Source organism: Protopterus annectens, chromosome 5.part0 (assembly GCF_019279795.1).
Source record: "Protopterus annectens isolate FY-2018-M chromosome 5.part0, PAN1.0, whole genome shotgun sequence".
Classification (NCBI taxonomy): domain Eukaryota; kingdom Metazoa; phylum Chordata; order Ceratodontiformes; family Protopteridae; genus Protopterus; species Protopterus annectens.
In genome coordinates this window covers 64,958,101-64,976,413 of record NC_056735.1, presented here as the reverse complement: position 1 = coordinate 64,976,413, position 18,313 = coordinate 64,958,101, and the positions used below count along the sequence as shown (strand labels likewise).

The window sequence follows — 18,313 nt, the reverse complement described above, 5'->3', positions numbered from 1 at the left end:
CGTGGCAGACATGGATCCCAATAGCTGCAGGACCATTCTGGCTGGGGCTTTGGACCTGGGGAGTAAGGCTCGAACTTGATTTTGAATGGTTTGAATTCTGTCTGCAGGTAGATAGACCCGCATCTGGTTTGAATCTATCTCTACCCCTATGAATCTTATTCTTTGAGATGGCCGCAACACAGACTTTGGCCAACTGAAGGTGATTCCAAGGGAATTGCCCAGTGATATAGTGGCTTGCAGGCTCCGCAGAAGTAGATGCTTGGAGGTGGCAGTTAGGAGCCAGTCGTCTAGGTACGGAAACACCTGGAATCCTAGACTTCTCAGGTGAGCAGTCACTACTGCCAAGCATTTGGTGAACACCCTGGGGGCTGTGGTGAGACCAAAGGGCAGCGCACGGAACTGAAAATGACTGCCTCCTAGGCTGAAGCGCAGATGTCTCCTGGATGTTTGATGTATTCTGATATGATAATACGCGTCCTTGAGATCTATGGAGCACATCCAAACACCCTTCTCCAACAATGGGAGAATGGTTTGTAGAGTGACCATTCGGAACTTGGACTTCCTGACTGAACGGTTTAGGTTGCTTAGGTCCAAAATGGGCCTCAAGTCCCCGGTCTTTTTTGTCACCAAAAAGAATCTTAAGTCCCTAATCCGATCTGGTCTGCGGGGACCGGTTGGATGACTCCTTTTTGCAGCAGCTTTGAAATTTCTGAGGCTGCGGTATCCCGTTGACTGGGTGGCGGGTCCGGGATTTTTGGACTGAGGGGGTGGGCGAGAATGGGATGGAGTAACCTCCGGCGATAATCCGAAGCACCCATCGGTCCTGAGTGATCCCTTCCCAGGCCTTCAGGTGCTTGAAATCGACCCCGACTGGCTCGAGCAGCACAGCCGGGCAATCCCTCAGGGACTATGAAAAGCTGAAGAGCCACGAAAGGACTCGTGGTCTCCAGTGTTGCGAGGGCCTCTGCCGCCTCTGGGACGGAGTCTTCCGGATGAATTTCCCCCTCCTCTGCCTCTGGAGGGGGAACGTTCCTGCTGAGAGGGGTAAGACTTCTGAGATCTGAACCACATTTTCCCTCCTCTTTAGCCTTGGGATAAGGCCGAAGGGAGTGGAAAATCGTGCCCCCTGACAGTCAGAGTCTTACCCTCCTGTTCACAGAGGGTAAGTGTGTCTTTTACCTTGGGTCCAAACAGGGAGGACCCATCAAAGGGGGCGTCGGCAAATGAAGACTTAAAGGCCTCCGCGAAATGACACAGGCGGAGCCAGGCTTGTCTCCGTAGAGCAATGCCTGTACCCGCTCTACTCACCCCTTCGGCCGCATACGAAATGAGCCTCATGGACGAGTTTGAAATGGACGACATTGTAGCCAGCTGAGAACCAACCGTCTGGGCCAGCTCCTCAGGCAGGTTACCCAAGAGGGTATCGGATAGCTCCTTAATCAGATCCTCTGAAATCTCGTAAAGTCGTCAGGTAGTTCAAAGACCTCAGTGTAAAGGCCGCTGAACTAAGGGTGCGCTTACGTGCCGATCCATGCTCCTAGACTCCTTATTAGGAGGATGGACGGACGAGAAGCCTCTGCTACATCTTGCTGGGTAGCAGATGCCACCACCATAGCATCTACAGCCACACCTTTGTAAGGAACTCTCTATCCGGGGCCGAGAAATTTGTTCGGACGGCGGGCACCGGTTCCACAGAGTCTGGGTGTTCCCAGCCCTTGACAGATCAAATCCAAGAGCTCGAAGGGCGGAGACACCCAGGAGGCGGAGGGCTGAGCCCCGAAGGCCTTCAGGAACACAGACTCATCAGCAGAGGGAGGTTTGGACTGCCAGCCGCTTCGTTGTTTTAGGGCTTCCAGGATGTCTGCAAAGGAGACACCATCCGAGGACGACTTAGGGGACCCCTCTGCATCATCGACATCAGTGTCAGATGTCAAAGACTCGTCAGGGGAGTCAACGTGCTTCCTCTTGCACGTTCTCTTCCCGGGAGGTTCTTCCGAAGAGGCTTCAGAAGGACCTCCAGGAGGGGGAGAAACCCCAGCGGGGGTAACCTGAGGCCCAGGGGCTCTGCTGTCTATGGACAGGGGGACTGCCAACGACCCAGTCTCCAAATGTAGGGAAGGAGCTGGGGAAACTGTGGAGGTAGCCAAGGAAGATTTGGCTAAAGCACTCCTCATAGCCCTGAAGGGACCACCAGAATCCTGGGAGGGTCCCCCCTCCGTGGCCACGACAGTGGACAGTACTCCCGCCGCCGACGCACCAAGAGGGAGACTTGGGACCGAAAGCATCAATCCCGAAGCCACCCCCCCAGGGCCGAAGGAAGAAGTCCATGCACTGAACTCCGACCCAAGAGCCGGAGTCGGAGCAAGGGTCGGGCCCGACCCTAACACCTCCACTGGTTCCACCAGCACCTGCTCCAACGGTGCCGAAGCTGTTGGAGGAGGAAATACAGTAGGGGAGTGGACCATCGGCTCTGAAGCCAAATGGGCTGGAGCCGAAACCATCTTTTGGAACACCGGAGACTGGAAGAGTCGAAGGAGCACCCTGTCGATGTCCGAATCAGACATCTTGGATGATCTCGAGGATACCGATCGGGCCCGAACCGATTTCTCCATCGGCTCCGAAGGGCTCGGGGACCGGCTCCGAAATGACTCAACAATTATCGGCTCCGTGGAAACTTTAAAGGTAATTTCTCTCGGTGGCGATAAGGACTTCGCCCGAGGGGAAGAGTCTGAGCCGATGACCCTTATCGGCTCCAATATCAGTGGAGCCGATGAGGGTGACCCGCCTCTCGATGCCCCAGACCTCGGCTCCGAAACCAGAGGGGTCGAGGCTGGAGGCATCGAGGCAGACCGTTCCGGCCTCGGCTCCGAAGTCCGTGGAGCCGATGGAGAAGTCTGCTTAGTTTTCTTAGCGGTCGGTTCCGACTGAGTGGTCGGAGCCGACGCTTTCCTCTTTTTAGAAGGAGACGGAGAGGAAGATAAAGCCTCCTCGAAGGAAGGCTTGATTAATCCTTTGAGGATTAACTTGTTTTTCCTCTCCTGGAGGACTCTGGAAGAAAACGCATGGCATACACTGCACGATTCTTGCAGATGTTTAGCACCTAGACAATAGACGCACGAGGAGTGGTCGTCCGTTATGGACATTTTGAAGCCACACCGTGCACTTTTAAACCCGGAGGGTTTATGCTCTTTAGACATAATCAGGCTAAAAAAACAGATAACCACACTAAACAACAAAGGGTTTGACACACAAGAACAAAAATATGTATGCCACTAGCTTAGTGTTAAATATTTAAACTAAAGAACTCCTGGGATAAAGATAGCTCAGCCAATTAGAGGCCTCGCTCTATAGCATAAGCGTGCCGAGTCGGAGCCGAGGGATCGGCTCCGAACCCATCAGTCAGAATGTAGGCGAGATAGGATCACATAACATCCAAATTTGTCGAGGCCAATAGGGAGCAATGAGAATCATTTTGGCTCTCAAAACGGTGGCTTTCTGGAGTACTTGTGGAATCAGCGGGAAGGGAGGAAAGGCATAAAGAAGTCCCTGGGGACAATCCTGGGTTAGAGCGTCTCTGGGGGGATGTCCTGGCAGTGGGAAGAGAGAAAAGAAGTCTGGGCATTTGCTGTTTTGGGGAGTAGCAAAAAGATCGCAACATGGGCGGCCCCATTCTAGAAAAATCTCCTCCACTATAGATTGTTTGAGAGACCACTCGTGAGGCATGAGAATAGCTCTGCTCAATCTGTCCGCTAGAATGTTGGTTTTCCCAGGGATATGCGTTGCTACCAGAAACCGATGAGAGGAGATCGCCCATTGCCAAAGTCTGAGAGCTTCTCGACACAAGGGGTAGGTCTTGGTTCCGCCCTGTTTGTTGATATACCATACTACAGACATGTTGTCTGTGTGAACTGCAATTGTTCCCAAGGGAAGAAAGTAGTTGAGGGCTTGCAACGTTAAAAGCACTGCTCTCATCTCTAGAACATTTATGTGCAGGTGGTATTCGAACGGTTGCCACGTCCCATGAACCATCCTGCCCTGATAATGACCCCCCCACCCGATCAGGGAGGCGTCCGTAGTGACTGTGGCTACCAGGGCCGGGGATACAAAGAGTCTGCCTTGGTGAATCTGGGGAGAAGTAATCCACCATGATAGATGATTCTTGCAAATTTGTGTCACCAGGATTTGGTGACGCATGGGAAGTTGTTGGTAAGACCACTGAGTGAAGAACATCCATTGAAGAAGACGCATGTAGAAGCGGGCCAGGGGAAGAAGGGTAATAGCCGCAGCCATGAGGCCCAACACCTTCAGAACCATTCTGGCTTGCACCTTTTTGCTGGCAAGGATGATCCTCACGTGACTTTGGATATCTGAGATTCTTTGGTCTGTGAGGGTTGCTGACATCCGAACAGTGTTTAAGTTTGCGCCTATGAAAGTAATAGACTGGCAGGGCAATAAGGAGGATTTTTCGTAGTTGATCGAAATTCCTAATTGAGTGCAGAGATGTAGGGTGTAATCCCTGTCTTGAAGAAGTTGATGCCTGGTGGTGGCTGAAAGGAGCCAGTCGTCGAGATACGGAAACACCTGGAATCCTTGACGTCTCAGGTGAGCCGTGACCACTGCCATACATTTGGTGAATACTCTGGGGGCTGTAGTGAGACCAAAGGGCAGGGCTCTGAATTGAAAATGACTGGACCCCAGCCGAAACCGGAGAAACCTTCTGGAGCGTCTGTGAATTTTTATGTGATAGTACGTGTCCTGAAGATCTATTGAGCACATCCAGTTGTCCTTCTCTAGGAAGGGCAAAATTGACTGAAGTGTGACCATTCGAAATCTTGTCTTTCTCACAGACTTGTTGAGTCTGCTGAGATCCAATATTGGTCTCCAGTCTCCCGTCTTTTTGGGGACCAAAAAGAATCTTGAGTAGATTCCGGGCTCAGAATGGTCTGTTGTAACAGGCTGAATGGCTCTTTTTTGTAGAAGCTTTAATACTTCTAACTCTGCAATTTCCCTTAGACCGGGTGGTACATCTGGAAGGGAATTTTTGTGAGAGAAAGGACTTTCCTCGAAAGGAATTTTGTAACCCTCGGATATAATCGACTGTACCCATCTGTCTTGAGAGAGGGAACGCCAGGCTTCTGGGTACAGCGATAGTCTTCCCCCGACTGCCTCCAAGGATGGACAGTCAGGCAACATCTCAGGGATGCTGGAAGGGCTTGTCAGAGAGGCTCTCTGCTTCCCTGGTTTTGTGGACCCCCTCTGCCTCTAGAGCGGCGTCTGTTATTATTACCCCCTCTGCCTCTAGGGGTAAACTGACCACGTGCGTCTGGCGTGACTCCCTGGGATTTACGGAACCACATTTTTCTGCCCTTCTGACCTTTGGGGTAAGGTCTAGAGGGGGTAGAAAAAACGGACCCCTACGGCAGAAAGAGTCTTGCCGTCCTGCTTACACCTGGTCAATGTATCCTTCACTTGAGGGCCAAACAAAGCTGACCCATCAAAGGGAGAATTTGTGAAGGACGCCTTAAAGGGATTTGCAAAATTACAGAGCCGCATCCAGGATTGACGTCTAAGAGCCACTCCTGTACCCGCGGCTCTACTCGCTCCATCTGCTGCATACGAGATCAGTCGCATGGAGGAGTTAGCTATAGAATTAAGGATTCCTAGCTGAGAAGCAATCTTTTCTTGAGCCCCTGCAGCCGTAGGATCCTGCACTACTTCACCTAGTTCCTTAAGGATGTCCCTTTGTAGTCTGGTGAAGTGACATAAATAGTTCAGCGAACGCATGGCAAAGGTCGCTGAGGAGAACATCCGCTTACCATACCTATCCATGGTCCTAGAATCCTTATTAGGAGGATGGACTGGTACGGAAGGATCTGCAAGTTCCTTCTTAGTGGCGGCCGCCACCACCATGGCATCAACAGGGACACCTTTTGTGAGGAATTGCTTTTCAGAAGGGGCTGTAATAAATTTAGACGGCCTCCTAGGAACTGGCTCTACAGAATCCGGAGCAGCCCAAGCCTTTCGAGCAATAACCTCCATAAGGGGGTCGAAAGGTGGAGACACCCAGGAGGTGGAGGGTCGAGATCCAAACGCCTCTAGGTATACCGACTCATCCTCGGAGGGATTTATGGAGGGCCAGTTTCCACTCTGTTTTAGGAGTTCTAGGATGTCTGAAAAGGAGACATCCTCAGAGGGGGATCTTGGGGATCCCTCCGACTCATCTAAGTCGGTATCTGAAGTGGTAGACTCAGGGGAGTCCAGGTGTTTCCTCTTACAAGTCCTCTTGCGCGGAGGATCCCCTGACTGATCAGGAGAATCCTCGGAAGAGGGGGTTCTTCCCAATGGGGAAACCTGAGGTGGTGGATCCCTAGGTCCGGGAGCAAGAGAGATGGAAGAGATATCGACAGGCACTGTAGAGGGAGGAGCTAAGGGAATAGACTGCTGACTGAGCCCAGTGGCCAGTACACTCTTCATCACCTCAAAGGCCCCCCTCCCAGGGAGATCCGAGAGACCCCGTTACGAAGAAACTGGGACTCCCGGGCCCACCGAAAGGGAAGGCTCCGAGGCGGATGTCAGAGCCGAGCTCACCAAGGCCGAAGCTCCAAGGGGGAGAGCAGGGTCGGACAAGGGTCCGATGCCACTCACCCCCTCGGAGGAGACCAGGGAAGCCCGACCACCGAATCCCTCCAAGGAAGGTCTCGAGGAGGAGATAAGAGTAGATGCAGAGGGTGCAGAAGGGGGGGGGGGGTATCTGCCCGTCAGCCATAGCAGTAACTATCCCCGTAGACTCCAGCTCCAAACTCTGGGGTAGAGTCGAAGGAGGAACTTGAAGAGGGTGTGGACTAATAGTCGTCTGTTGAGACGGACTATGAAGCATCTGGGCCAGTGCCTGCGATTTTAATAATCTACTTACCACCCTCTCTAAATCATGGTCAGATAATCTGGACGACCTAGATGATCGGCTCCGATGGCTCCGTTCCGAAAGAAGAGGTGAGGCCGGAGCCGACAGAATCGGTTCCAAAGAGGGAGACCTGGACCTCTTCCTCAAAGGAACCACTGGAGCCGACAAGGCTACTGATCCAGTCAGAGCCGATAACTTTTCGGCTCCGAGAGAAGATCTAGACGCATCGGCTCTAGCCGGAGCAGATGCAGGCATCGAAATAGCGGTCGGCGCCGACACCGAAGCCTGGGCCACATGGTGGTCGGAGGCAGTACTCGGAACCGACACCAAAGTGACCAAAGAAGTATCGGCACAGATAGCCATCGGTGCCGAAGATTTAGCCAATGTCAGATCGGCTCCAGCCAGAGCCGATCTCGACTCCGACAAAGTCGGAGCCAAGGCCGAAGGCTTGGGTACAGAAGCCTGGGCCTTAGACTTGGAAGGCTTTCCCGGAGCCGATTTGGCCGGGGAGCCCTCCGGTTTAAGGAGTCCCCTTAAAATCAATTTGTTTCTCCTTTCCTGCAGGACTCTCTGGCTAAAAGAATGACATATTGCACAGGAGTCCTGCAGGTGGAGAGGTCCCAGGCAGTATAAACAAGAAGTGTGACCGTCTGTCAGAGACATCTTCTGACAGCACGAGTCACACTTCTTAAAGCCTGAGACCCTCTGCTCTTTGGACATAGTGGATACAGACAAAGTACACACACAGTCCCAAACAAACAATTAAAATTAAAGTACAAACAGTAAAAACCTCACACACACACACATCCTGACAGGGGGGGGGGGGATGGGAGGGAAGGAAGGCCTGACTAAAAAAATTTAAGAAAGCAGGATAATTTTAGTCAAAAGGGGCTTACAATTAACAAAAAATAAAGATTTTAAGAAAAAAATTGTCTAAAAGGGGCTAAAGCAGTTTAATTTAAACACTTACCAGGAGCTGGCAAAAGGAGGACCTCATCAGTGAAGCGGCAAACGAGATCTGGGTACTTACCGCCTTGCATCATGGGATATGGGGCTGCCTCAAGCTGGTAAAAGTGACTCTCGAGCTTAGCAAAGTGCAGAGTCGGAGCCGAGGGTCGGCTCCAAACCCATCAAGCAAGAATGAAGGCGAGATTGACAACTTAACATCGGGCCTTTATGGGAAGGAGAGGCTGTCTCTGCTGAAGTGGTTGTCTGAGTCGACAACACCTTCCTCATAAGGTCGAAAGCTCCCGGGTCCCGAGTCGAGGAATCCCCCGGTTCCGAAGAAGGCGGAGGGATCCCCGAGACTGGGACCGGGGGCATCGACCCCGAGGACGGAGCCGAAGCGATCCGTGCCGAGGCACCGAGAGGGAGAGTCGGAACCGAAACATCGGTTCGACCCTCGGTCCTGGAACCAAGGATAGATCGCCGGCTCCACGATTCCGGTAATGGATCCGTCGGAGTCGAGGTGAACAGTGCCGACCGAGAGAAAGACTGCTCCGGCACCGAGGGCTCCACGATCATCAGATCAGCCTCTCCCGGCTCCGAAGGCTGAATAGGCCTCGGAGGAGGAACAGATGGAGATAAGGGTAGGCCTTCGAGTCTCGACACCAACTGGGAGGAGACAGATGAGTTTGGACAAGGCCGTATTCTCCATTAACGTCTGCACCACACGATCTATGTCGGAGTCAGAGAGGGGTCTGGAAGAACGGGTCGAAGGAATCGAAGACGGAGCCGACCTCAAAAGCACAGGAGGTGGAAGCTCCGTCACCGGTTCCAAGACTCGAGGCTCGGTGACAGACAGAAGTTTGACACTCGGCCCCGAAGTCTGTGGAACCGGTGAATGAACCTTAAAGGAAGAGCTCGCAGCCGATGACATGGGCTCCGACGTCTTCGAATCCTTCGAGGATTTGGATGCCTGGTCTGATTTATCAAGAGCCTCTTGAAAGGCAGGCTTCAAAAGGCCTCTGTCCATGAGCTTCCTGCGCCTATCTGTCATGACCCTTCCACTGAAAGAATGACAAATGGAACAGTCTTCTTGCAGATGGAGAGGGCCAAGATGCACGAGCTATGGTTATCTGTGACAGACATTTTCTGTCCACATTGGCACCTTTTGAACCCTGACTTTGCTTTTTCAGACATTATCAAGGACAAAAAAGTCAAATCAGATATTATTGTCAAATCCAGTAAGTTAAATATATATATATATATATATATATATATATACACACACACACAGTCCTGTAAAAGTTAAAAGACAGTCACAGCCAAAAACACTAAGGATGGAACCACAATTATAGTGTTTTACTCAAATCCAGTAGTAAAATCCAGAAGTTAGTGGGTGGGGTAGGCCCCGAGGGAAACCAACTAAACTCTATATACTAATATATATACATATATATATATATATATATATATATATATATATATATATATAGGAGATTAAGAAACCCTCGACTCACGCACACACACACTAAAGAGTCCAAATTGAAATAGAAATAATTTTTTAAGTAATCCTAGAAAAAAAAGGATATCTTATCTGCCAGTTGGTCTGAGCTCATCGAAATGATGCGAACGTTGCAGCGGCAAACTAGATCTGAGGTAAAGGCAGAGGGAATTGTGGGAGAGAGGTTGGTCTCGAGCTTCTTCTCGATGCAGAGCTTTGCCAAGCGGCCGACTCGGAGCCGAGGATCGGCTCCGAACCCATGTGTAAGAACAAACGGCGAGATTGAACACTCTCACATCATTATTTAGCTATGTCTGCAACCTCAAAGGCAATACACAGTTGAGTGCAGAGCTCATTGTAAATGGAGTCACCTATACTGAGCCAGATCTAGTAAACCTCCTGGCTGATAAATTCAGCTCCAGCTTTCCTCTGCTCTCCTCCTCGACCTTCTTTTAGGAAATATCACTGAACATAACTCCCCCTACTATCAGTAGGGAACATGTCCTTAATGCTCTCTCCAAGACCAAGAACACTGCATCCATGGGCCCAGACAATATCCCAGGATGCCTTCTAAACAGCGTGAAACATGACCTATCAGGGCCGCTGGACTTGCTATTTAACTGTAGCCTCCAAACAGGCTTCATGCCCCATGAATGGAGAAAGGCAACAGTCATCCCTCTGCACAAAGGTGGGCCATCTACAGACCCGCAAGTCTCGCTAGTCTTGTATGTAAAGCCATGGAAAGAATCATCATGGAGATGATCAATCGAGATATAGTAAACCTCCAGACACTGGAACCAACCCAGTTTGGATTAGTCAAGGGCAGACCATGCCTACTCAACCTGGTGAACTTCTTTGAGAAGGTCACCAAAGCAATGGATGAGGGCAAAGCTGTTCACACTGCCTACCTTGACCTGGCCAAGGCATTTGACACAATACCCCACTCGGGCATTGCTGACAAACTGAAGAGGTTGGCTACAAACCCGTATGTCACCTGGTGGACAGCCAACTGGCTCACAGACAGGACCCGGAAATTAGAATTGAGGAGTCCACCTCTACAAAGAGGCCAGTCAGAAGTGGAGTCCCTCAGGGATCAGTCTTTGGACCACTCCTTTTTGGCATTTACTTCTCAGAAGTCAAGGCCAATGTCAGTGGTCTCTGGCTGACTAAATTTGCAGAAGATTGTAAATTAGGCGCCGTCATTTAATCACACTGACACAAATGTTCTACAAGACAGGCTGGCACAGACAAAACTGGTGTCAGAGCCATGGACTAAAACTAAATGCCAAAAAAGAATAGTTGTGTAAAATCTTACCATAACCATAGATGTCCTACTCTTCCATGTTGCAGTATTCTTGGTGTGGGATTTTCCGCCTCTGGCGACTCGCATGTCGGCTCCTATACAAAAGCTTCAGCTTGGTTGTTGTAGCTCCATGCGACGTCACACATAGGGCCAAAAAAACAGGGACCTTAAATGTGACGTCTGCATGCACAGACCTCAGAACTTGAAAGCCCAGCAGGAGGAGTAAGCAGTGATGTCAGTCACAGGGTCAAGGAACCCTTATTTGGATGCATAGGTCACAGGATAGGGTGTAGACCCCAAGAGACCCGAGGATATGAGTGACTGTGATAGAGAAAGGATAATGGGGTTTAATTGGGTGAGAAGGAATACTGCAACATCAAACAGCGGGACATCTATGGTTATGGTATGATTTTACAGGACTATTCTATGTCCTTCTATTCCTATATTGTAGTATTCTTGGTATGGGAGAGTACTACAGCTTAGTTGGAAGGAAGGGTGGAGGTTGAAGAGGCTGATTCCACAAAGCCCTGCAGGATTACCCTGGCAATTCCTGCCCATGTTCTGGAGACATTGTCTAACCTGTAGTGTTTGGTGAAAGTGTGAATGGTGGACCTTGTGGCTGCTTCCAGTATGGAAGAGGTGTCCAAGCAAGGCTTTGGAGGCTGCCACTGCTCTGGTGGAGTGAACTTTTACTCCCTGTGGGAGCTTTTTGCCATGGTGTGAGTAGCAGAGGCAAATGCCTTTCCTAATCCAACATACAATGGTTTATTTGCAGACTGCTTTGCCCTGGGGTGGAAGGAAACTGAGTTGATCAGATTTTCTAATGGATTTTGTTTTGTCTAGGTAAAATCTTAGCTGTCTGTATACATCCATTGAGTGGAGTATTCTCTCACCGTCATTGGGAGAGGGACAAAAGGTGGGAAGATGAATAGATTTGTATAAGGACAGATCGTTGACCACCTTTGGCATGAAGAAAGGGTTAGTTTTAAGTGTTACCCTACCCTTGTGGAAGGTAGTGTATGGGGGGGGGGGCAGGCCATTAGGGTCTGTAATTCAGATACCCTTCTGGCTGAAGTTAAGGCCACGAGCAGGACTGTCTTACATTTGCAGAGTAGCTGCATTAGCAGGTTCAACTAGAGATTGGTTTAGTTTTTCCAGAATGAAGTTATGTCCCAGGGTGGTGGGATGGGCTTTCTACGGGGTCTGATGTGCAAGACCCATTTTAAGAATAGCTTCACGTTGAGCCTGGCTAGTAGGGGAGAGTCTAGTGGCAGGCAGGCTAAGATTGCTGAAAGGTGGACTTTCATTGAGGAGTAAGAGAGTCCGCCCTTTACTAGCTGACACACAAGCAAGAACTAGGGGGATCTGTTATGCATGGATCCCTGCCTTGTCCGGACACCATTTTGAAAAAAGTATGATTTTCTTGTAGTAGGTTTCCTGGCCTCCCTCAGGACTGAAAGCACATCCTCGGAGTAGTGGTGCCTGAAGGGAATGAGAAGTCTATCAGCCACAGTGTCAGTGACGATATCTGACAGTGTGGGTGGATAAGGGTTCCCTTTTGTTGTGTCAGAAGGTCCACCTTGTGGGGTAACTTATGGTGACTGCCCTTGGCTAGACTGAAGTAGGGGGAACCAGTGCTGCCTTGGCCAGTAGGGAGTCACTAACAAGATTTTTGGTTTGTCTCCTGATTTTTCAGGACCACCTTCTGAATTAGTGGGAAGGGAGGAAGGCATATAGAAGCCTTCCCTTCCATGAAATGCTGAAAGTGTCTACTCTCCAAGCTAGAGGGGAGTAGGCCCTGGAGCAGAAGGTTTGCAGTTGTCTGTTTTGGGGGGAGGTAAACAAATCTGCTTGAGGAGTGCCCCACCGGTGGACAATGTCTAGGAAGACATTCCTGTCCAACATCCATCTGTGTTGTGGAAAGGCTGTCCTGCTTAGAAGGTCTTGTTTGCTGTCCTGTGAGGGGATGTAGGATGCCTGCAGAGACAAGTTCTGTCGAGAGGCTAGGTCACATATCAGTAAGGTTAGTCTGCACAGGTGGTACGCTTCTGTTCCCCCCTGCTTGTTGAGGTACCACATAACTGTGGTGTTGTCTCTTATTTGGAGAACATCTGGTAGTGGAGACGGCTGAAGGTTTTCAGCGCTAGAAAGATTGCTGTCATTTCCCTCACACTGATGTGTTTTGTCCCTTAAGGAAGGGTGCCACTTTGCTTGGACCTTGTAGGATGCCATTGTGGCTCCCCATCCTGAGTCTGAAGCATCTGTATGCATAACCTGGGTTGGGAGAGGAGGCTGTAGAGGAAGGCCCGGTTTGAGCTGGACTTGCTGAATCCACCAAGTTACTTCTGTCTTTAAGCAGGACAGGAGAGTGATTTCTTGCTCTAGAGGATGCTGGGTGTTGAGAACAAACATTTTTTAGATACCACTATAGCTTTCGCATGTGCATTCTGGGTAGTGGAAGCATGGGGATGGTGGCTGCCATTAGGCTCAGGGTCTTTAGGAATTGCCTTGCAGTTATTATTTGGGTCTGCAGCACGGCTGTGAAATGGAAGGTGTGGAAGCTGACCTCATCCTTGGGAAGGAAGACTTTCATTATGTCCATTTTGATTCTGCAACCCAGAAATATTTTGTCTTGTTCTGGTGTCAAGGATGAATTTGGGAGGTTGAGGGTGAACCCCAGATTTTGTAGTAGGCACATGGTGAACTCTAGATGGATTAAAAAGGGTTTCCTTACAGTCTGCTAGGATCAGGATGTCATCTAGATGAGGATAAATCTGAATTCCCCTGTGTTCTGCAATAAGCAATGGCCGATGGCAGACATTTTGTGAACACTCAGAGCAGTGGACAAACCAAAATGCAAAGCAGTAAACTGGAAATGAGAGAAGGGACCAGAGAAACAAAAATTTTCTGTGGGAGGGTAGAATGGGTATGTGCAAGTAGGCTTCTTTCAGGTCCAGTGTGGCCATGAAAGCCTTGGTCAGTATGAGAGGGAGTAAACTTGGAATGGACAACATTCTAAAGGTGGGTACTTTTAAAAGTAGTTTTAACTCATTCACTCCGGAGCAGCTCAGAAAAAGCTGCCTGCTTAATTCCACCATAGGAACAACAGTGCAGCCTGAGCTCATTTTCAGAAAATCCATTTCTAATTCCATAAAGAAAAAGTACAGCTGTGTACACTTACCAACATGTAGATGGGCAAGTGTATTTGTGGGTGGGAGGTTGGCATAATGGTTAAGGTGTTTCCTTTACAAACACAAGTTGCAGGGTATGATTCTCACATGGTGTAATAGGCTAGGCTTAAAATGGCCCTCAAGGCCAGTTAGCCTAGTACTAATCTATGAACCTATTCAATGTTGCAGTCATCACACTTGGGTTATCTGCCTGCAGATAGCCCTCAGTCGGCCCGAATACCAGAGTCTTAGGATTCCTGCATTGGATGCTCTCGCCTCTTCCATGACATCAGGTAGTCAGGAGTATAAAATATGCAGCAGACGTCATTCACTTTTTCTTGCCCCAGATGTCAGGAGCCCCCAAAATAGGAAGCAATTACATGGTGTGGAACACCTCCATTAAAAAGGAAATACCATTGCCATAGGATATGGCCAAAAAAAGATAGGTGGAAAGAATAGAAAGGTCAGGGGGCTGGAGGGAGGGTAAAGTACAGTTGTGTACCTACCATAAATGTCGATGTTAGAGTGTATTCACTGTTGCAGTCATTACAATTGGGTTATCCTGCTGGCAGGCTACCCGCAGTCGGCTTGAATTCCAAAGTCTGGGTCTGGCGTCGGTTGCTGTCGCCTCCTCCCTGACGTCAGTGTGCCAGGGGTATAAAAGATGCAGTCAATGCCATTTTCTTCAGTTTTTCTTGCCCCAGATGTCAGGTGCCACTAAAATGGTAGGCTAAATTATGCCAATAAGCATGCATGCACAAAAAACAACTTTTCCTTCATTTTCAAGCAAATATACCACATAAGTTGTATAGGATAAAGTACAGATAAGTCCCAGCAAGGAAAAGGGGGATGTGGGAGGGTAACCTGGACTGCAACAGTAAATACACTCGCACATCTACATTTATGGCAGGTATACAACTGTACTATGTTCATCGTGTTTCACTGTTGCAGTCATTACAATTGGGTTGAATCCCAAAGCTAAGGTTTGGAGGCTGGTGCTAAATAGGATTAGGAGAGGCTATCAGGCCCTGCAGAACTGCAATGGCAAATCCTGCCCTAGATTTAGAGCAGAGAGGTAGGCGATAGTGCTTTGTAAAAGTATGCACTGAACTCCAAGTTGCAGCCTCTAAGATGTCTTTGGTTGGTACTCCTCTGAGGAAGGCTGCTGAAGTGGCTGCTGCTCTGGTTGAATGTGGCCTAATGCCCTTAGGCACCAATTTGTCATGCTGTGAATAGCAGAAACGAATGCAGTGGCCTATCCACTTTGAAATAATCTGCTTTGAGATGGGCTTTGCTTGTGATCCTGCAGCATATGTGACTAGAAGTTGTTCAGTCTTTCTGAAAGCTTTGGTTCTGTCCAAGTAGAAGCGTAGCTGCCTGTGAATGTCCAAAGAATGCAGAATTCTCTCACCCTTATTCTGTGAGTTTGGATAAAAGGTAGGCAAATTAATTGTTTGGTTAAGGGCCACACTGGACACTACCTTAGGCATAAATGTAGGGTTTGTCCGCAGAGAAACCCTGTCAGGATGGAAAATGATAAAAGGTTCCACAGCCATGAGTGCCTGTAACGCTGAGACTCATCTAGCAGCGGTTATTGCTAGGAGCAGAGCTGTTTTCCAGGATAAGAATTTCATATCAGTTGCAGAGGCTGGTTCAAATGGAGGCAATGTGAGTTTTTCCAAGACATAGTTGAGGTCCATGCAGGTATTGGTGCTCTCCTTGGAGGTCTTATGTTTTTGGCCCCTCTGAGGTACTGTCTTAGTAATGGATGAGAAATAATAGGTGGTTCTGTATTGTAATTAGCTGAAATGGCAGGGGCATGAATTTTAATAGATGAAAAGGAAAGGCCTTTATCAAGCATCTCAGTTAAGTAATGCAAAATCTGAGGAATATTTGGAACAATCATGCCAAACCCTTGTGCCTGGTTCCAAGCACATAATCTCTTCCATTTTTCTGCATAAGATTTTCTGGTGCTAGGCCTCCTGGCCTCCAAAATAACATCCATCACTGCTTTAGAGAGAGGTGTGCGTTGACTGGCTACGTTATCCGCCATGCTGCCAGGTTTAAAGTCCTGAGTTGGCTGTGCAGTATCTGACTGTCTTGTTGGGTCAATAAGTGAGGAATTTGAGGTAATGTCCAAGCTGGGCATTGAGACAAGCTCTTTAGGATTGGGTACCAGTGCTGGCAGGGCCAGTCTGGGGCAATCAGTATCATTTTTGGTTTCTCTTGTCTGACCTTGAGGAGTACCTTGGGGAGGAGAGGCAGAGGAGGGAAGGCATATACTGTTAGGTCTTTCCAGCTGAACGATAGAGCATCCACTTTCCATGCTTGCTTGTGATAAGTCCTTGTGCAGAATTTCTGTAGTTGGTAGTTGAGAGGGGAGGCAAATAGGTCTATGTCCGGGCATCCCCAGTTCCTTATCATGCTGAAAACTTGAGGATCCAGTTTCCACTCATGGGGATCCATTAGGTTTCTGCTTAGTTCGTCTGCCAGAGTATTTGTCCTTTCTGGCAGGAATTGTACTTGCAGATGTACTTGGTAAGTCAATGCTGTGTCCCACAAGTTCATGGCTAGCCTGCAGAGGGGGTAGGAATGTGTGCCTCCCTGCTTATGTACCACATGACTGTAGTATTGTCCATCCTTATCAGTAGTTTTCCTGGATGAAGTAGATCCTTGAAGGCTGTCAGGGCGTTCTGAACAGCTAGCATCTCTTTCTGATTGATATGTAGATGCATTTGACTTGTGGACAATGTGCCCTGAATACATCTTCCTGCCATATGGGCCCCCCAAGCATAATCTGATGCATCTGTTGTCAATGTCTGCCTGGCTGTGGGTAAGGTGAATGGCTGTCCCGTGTTGTGGTGACAGGCTTTTGCCCACAATCGAAACTCCTGTTGCAGGCAGGGAAGGAGGGTAATTATTGTTTCCAGGCTGTGGTAATTTTAGATACCATTGAAGTTTCCTCATATGCAGTCTTCAATATGAAATTAGCAGAATGCAGGATGCCATGAAGCCCAAAGCCTGCAGAAGTTTTCTTGCAGATAACTGGGTTTTTGTTGCCAACATTTTGAAATAAGTAGTCAGTTGTCTGTGTTTGTCTGGTGTGAGATAAGCCATCTGGGCAGTTGTATTTAAGCTTGCACCCAGGAATATTATCTCGAGAGGGTACGAGTTTTGATTTCTTTTCGTTTACTGTGCACCCTAGACCTGTTAGTAATCTTTTTACAAACGCCAGATGCTGTAGTAGAATGTCCTTGTTCTCTACTTGAATAAGGCAGTCGTCCAAGTAAGGATATATTTGCATTCCTCTTTGTCTGCAAAATGCAATCACTGGTGCCAGGCATTTTGTGAAGACCCTGGGCGCAGCAGATAAGGCAAAGGGCAGTGCAGAGAATTGGTAGTGCATTGAGCCAGCTATAAATCTGAGGTATCTTCTGCATGATTGTCTTATTGGGACATGCAGGTATGCCTCTTTTAGGTCTAAAGTCACAAGCCAAGCCCTCTTGCCCAGCATGGGCAGAAGCTGCAGCAGAGTTAACATTTTGAATTTTGGAATATTCAGAAATGTGTTTAGGATAGACAGGTCTAGTATTGGCCTCCAGGCTTTGTCCTTTCTGGGCACCAAGAATAGCCTTGAGTAGAATCCTAGTCCCTGCTCTTGCTGTGGTACTAACTGAATGGCTCTCATACCATGCTTTTCGGCCCCAAAACTTGGACCGAACCACAAAAGGAGGGGGAGTATCGACATTCAAAGATACCCACACCTCCAGGTTGGTGGCAAAGCACGAAGCATCAGAGACTATCCATGTGCAACTAAACAGTGGGTAAAACTGCCTTCCAGTTTATAGCCTGCTACAGACCACCCTCCCAAACCCAGGAACCCCACTCGGCCTTCCTGAGAACACTGGAAAATATGAAGGTCTCTCCAAACACCATTATATTGGGCGACTTCAACTACCCAAACAGACTGGGAGCATTACTCTAGCTCCAACACCCTAGCCCAAAGGTTCCTAGAATTTATAAACTCAAATGCTATAGAACAACTTGTTACCACTCCCACAAGAGGGGAAAACATACTGGACCTGATCATCACCAACATGGGGACTCTCTGCTCCAGACCAGAAGTGTATCCCTCACTGGTAAGATCAGACCATAAACTAATCTCACTGGATATTCACATCCCGACCCCACCCCCTGCCCAGAAAACCAGAGTGAAAAACTTCTCTAAAGCAAATTTCACACTCCTCAAAACTGAGGTGGAATCCTTCAAAGCCCCCGGACCTGTGGAAAATACGGCCCAGACCTCAGAATCCTTTATAAATGCATTCTATGAACACCTTCAGGAATGCATGGATCATGCGATCCCAAATAAAACCAAGACCCAATCCTGCAAAGATAGACGTCCTGTCTGGTGGACTCCAGCCATAAACAAACTATACAATAGAAGGAGAAAGCTACTAAATGATAGAGCAAAATCCCAAAAAGGGAAGGCA

General features: G+C 48.8%; 1 protein-coding gene across 4 annotated transcripts in view; it reads right to left on the bottom strand.

Moving 5' to 3' along the window:
- The window catches only part of ZNF654 (zinc finger protein 654), a 1,580,889-nt gene that overhangs the window by 593,874 nt on the left and 968,702 nt on the right, over positions 1 to 18,313 (bottom strand). The window lies entirely within an intron of this gene.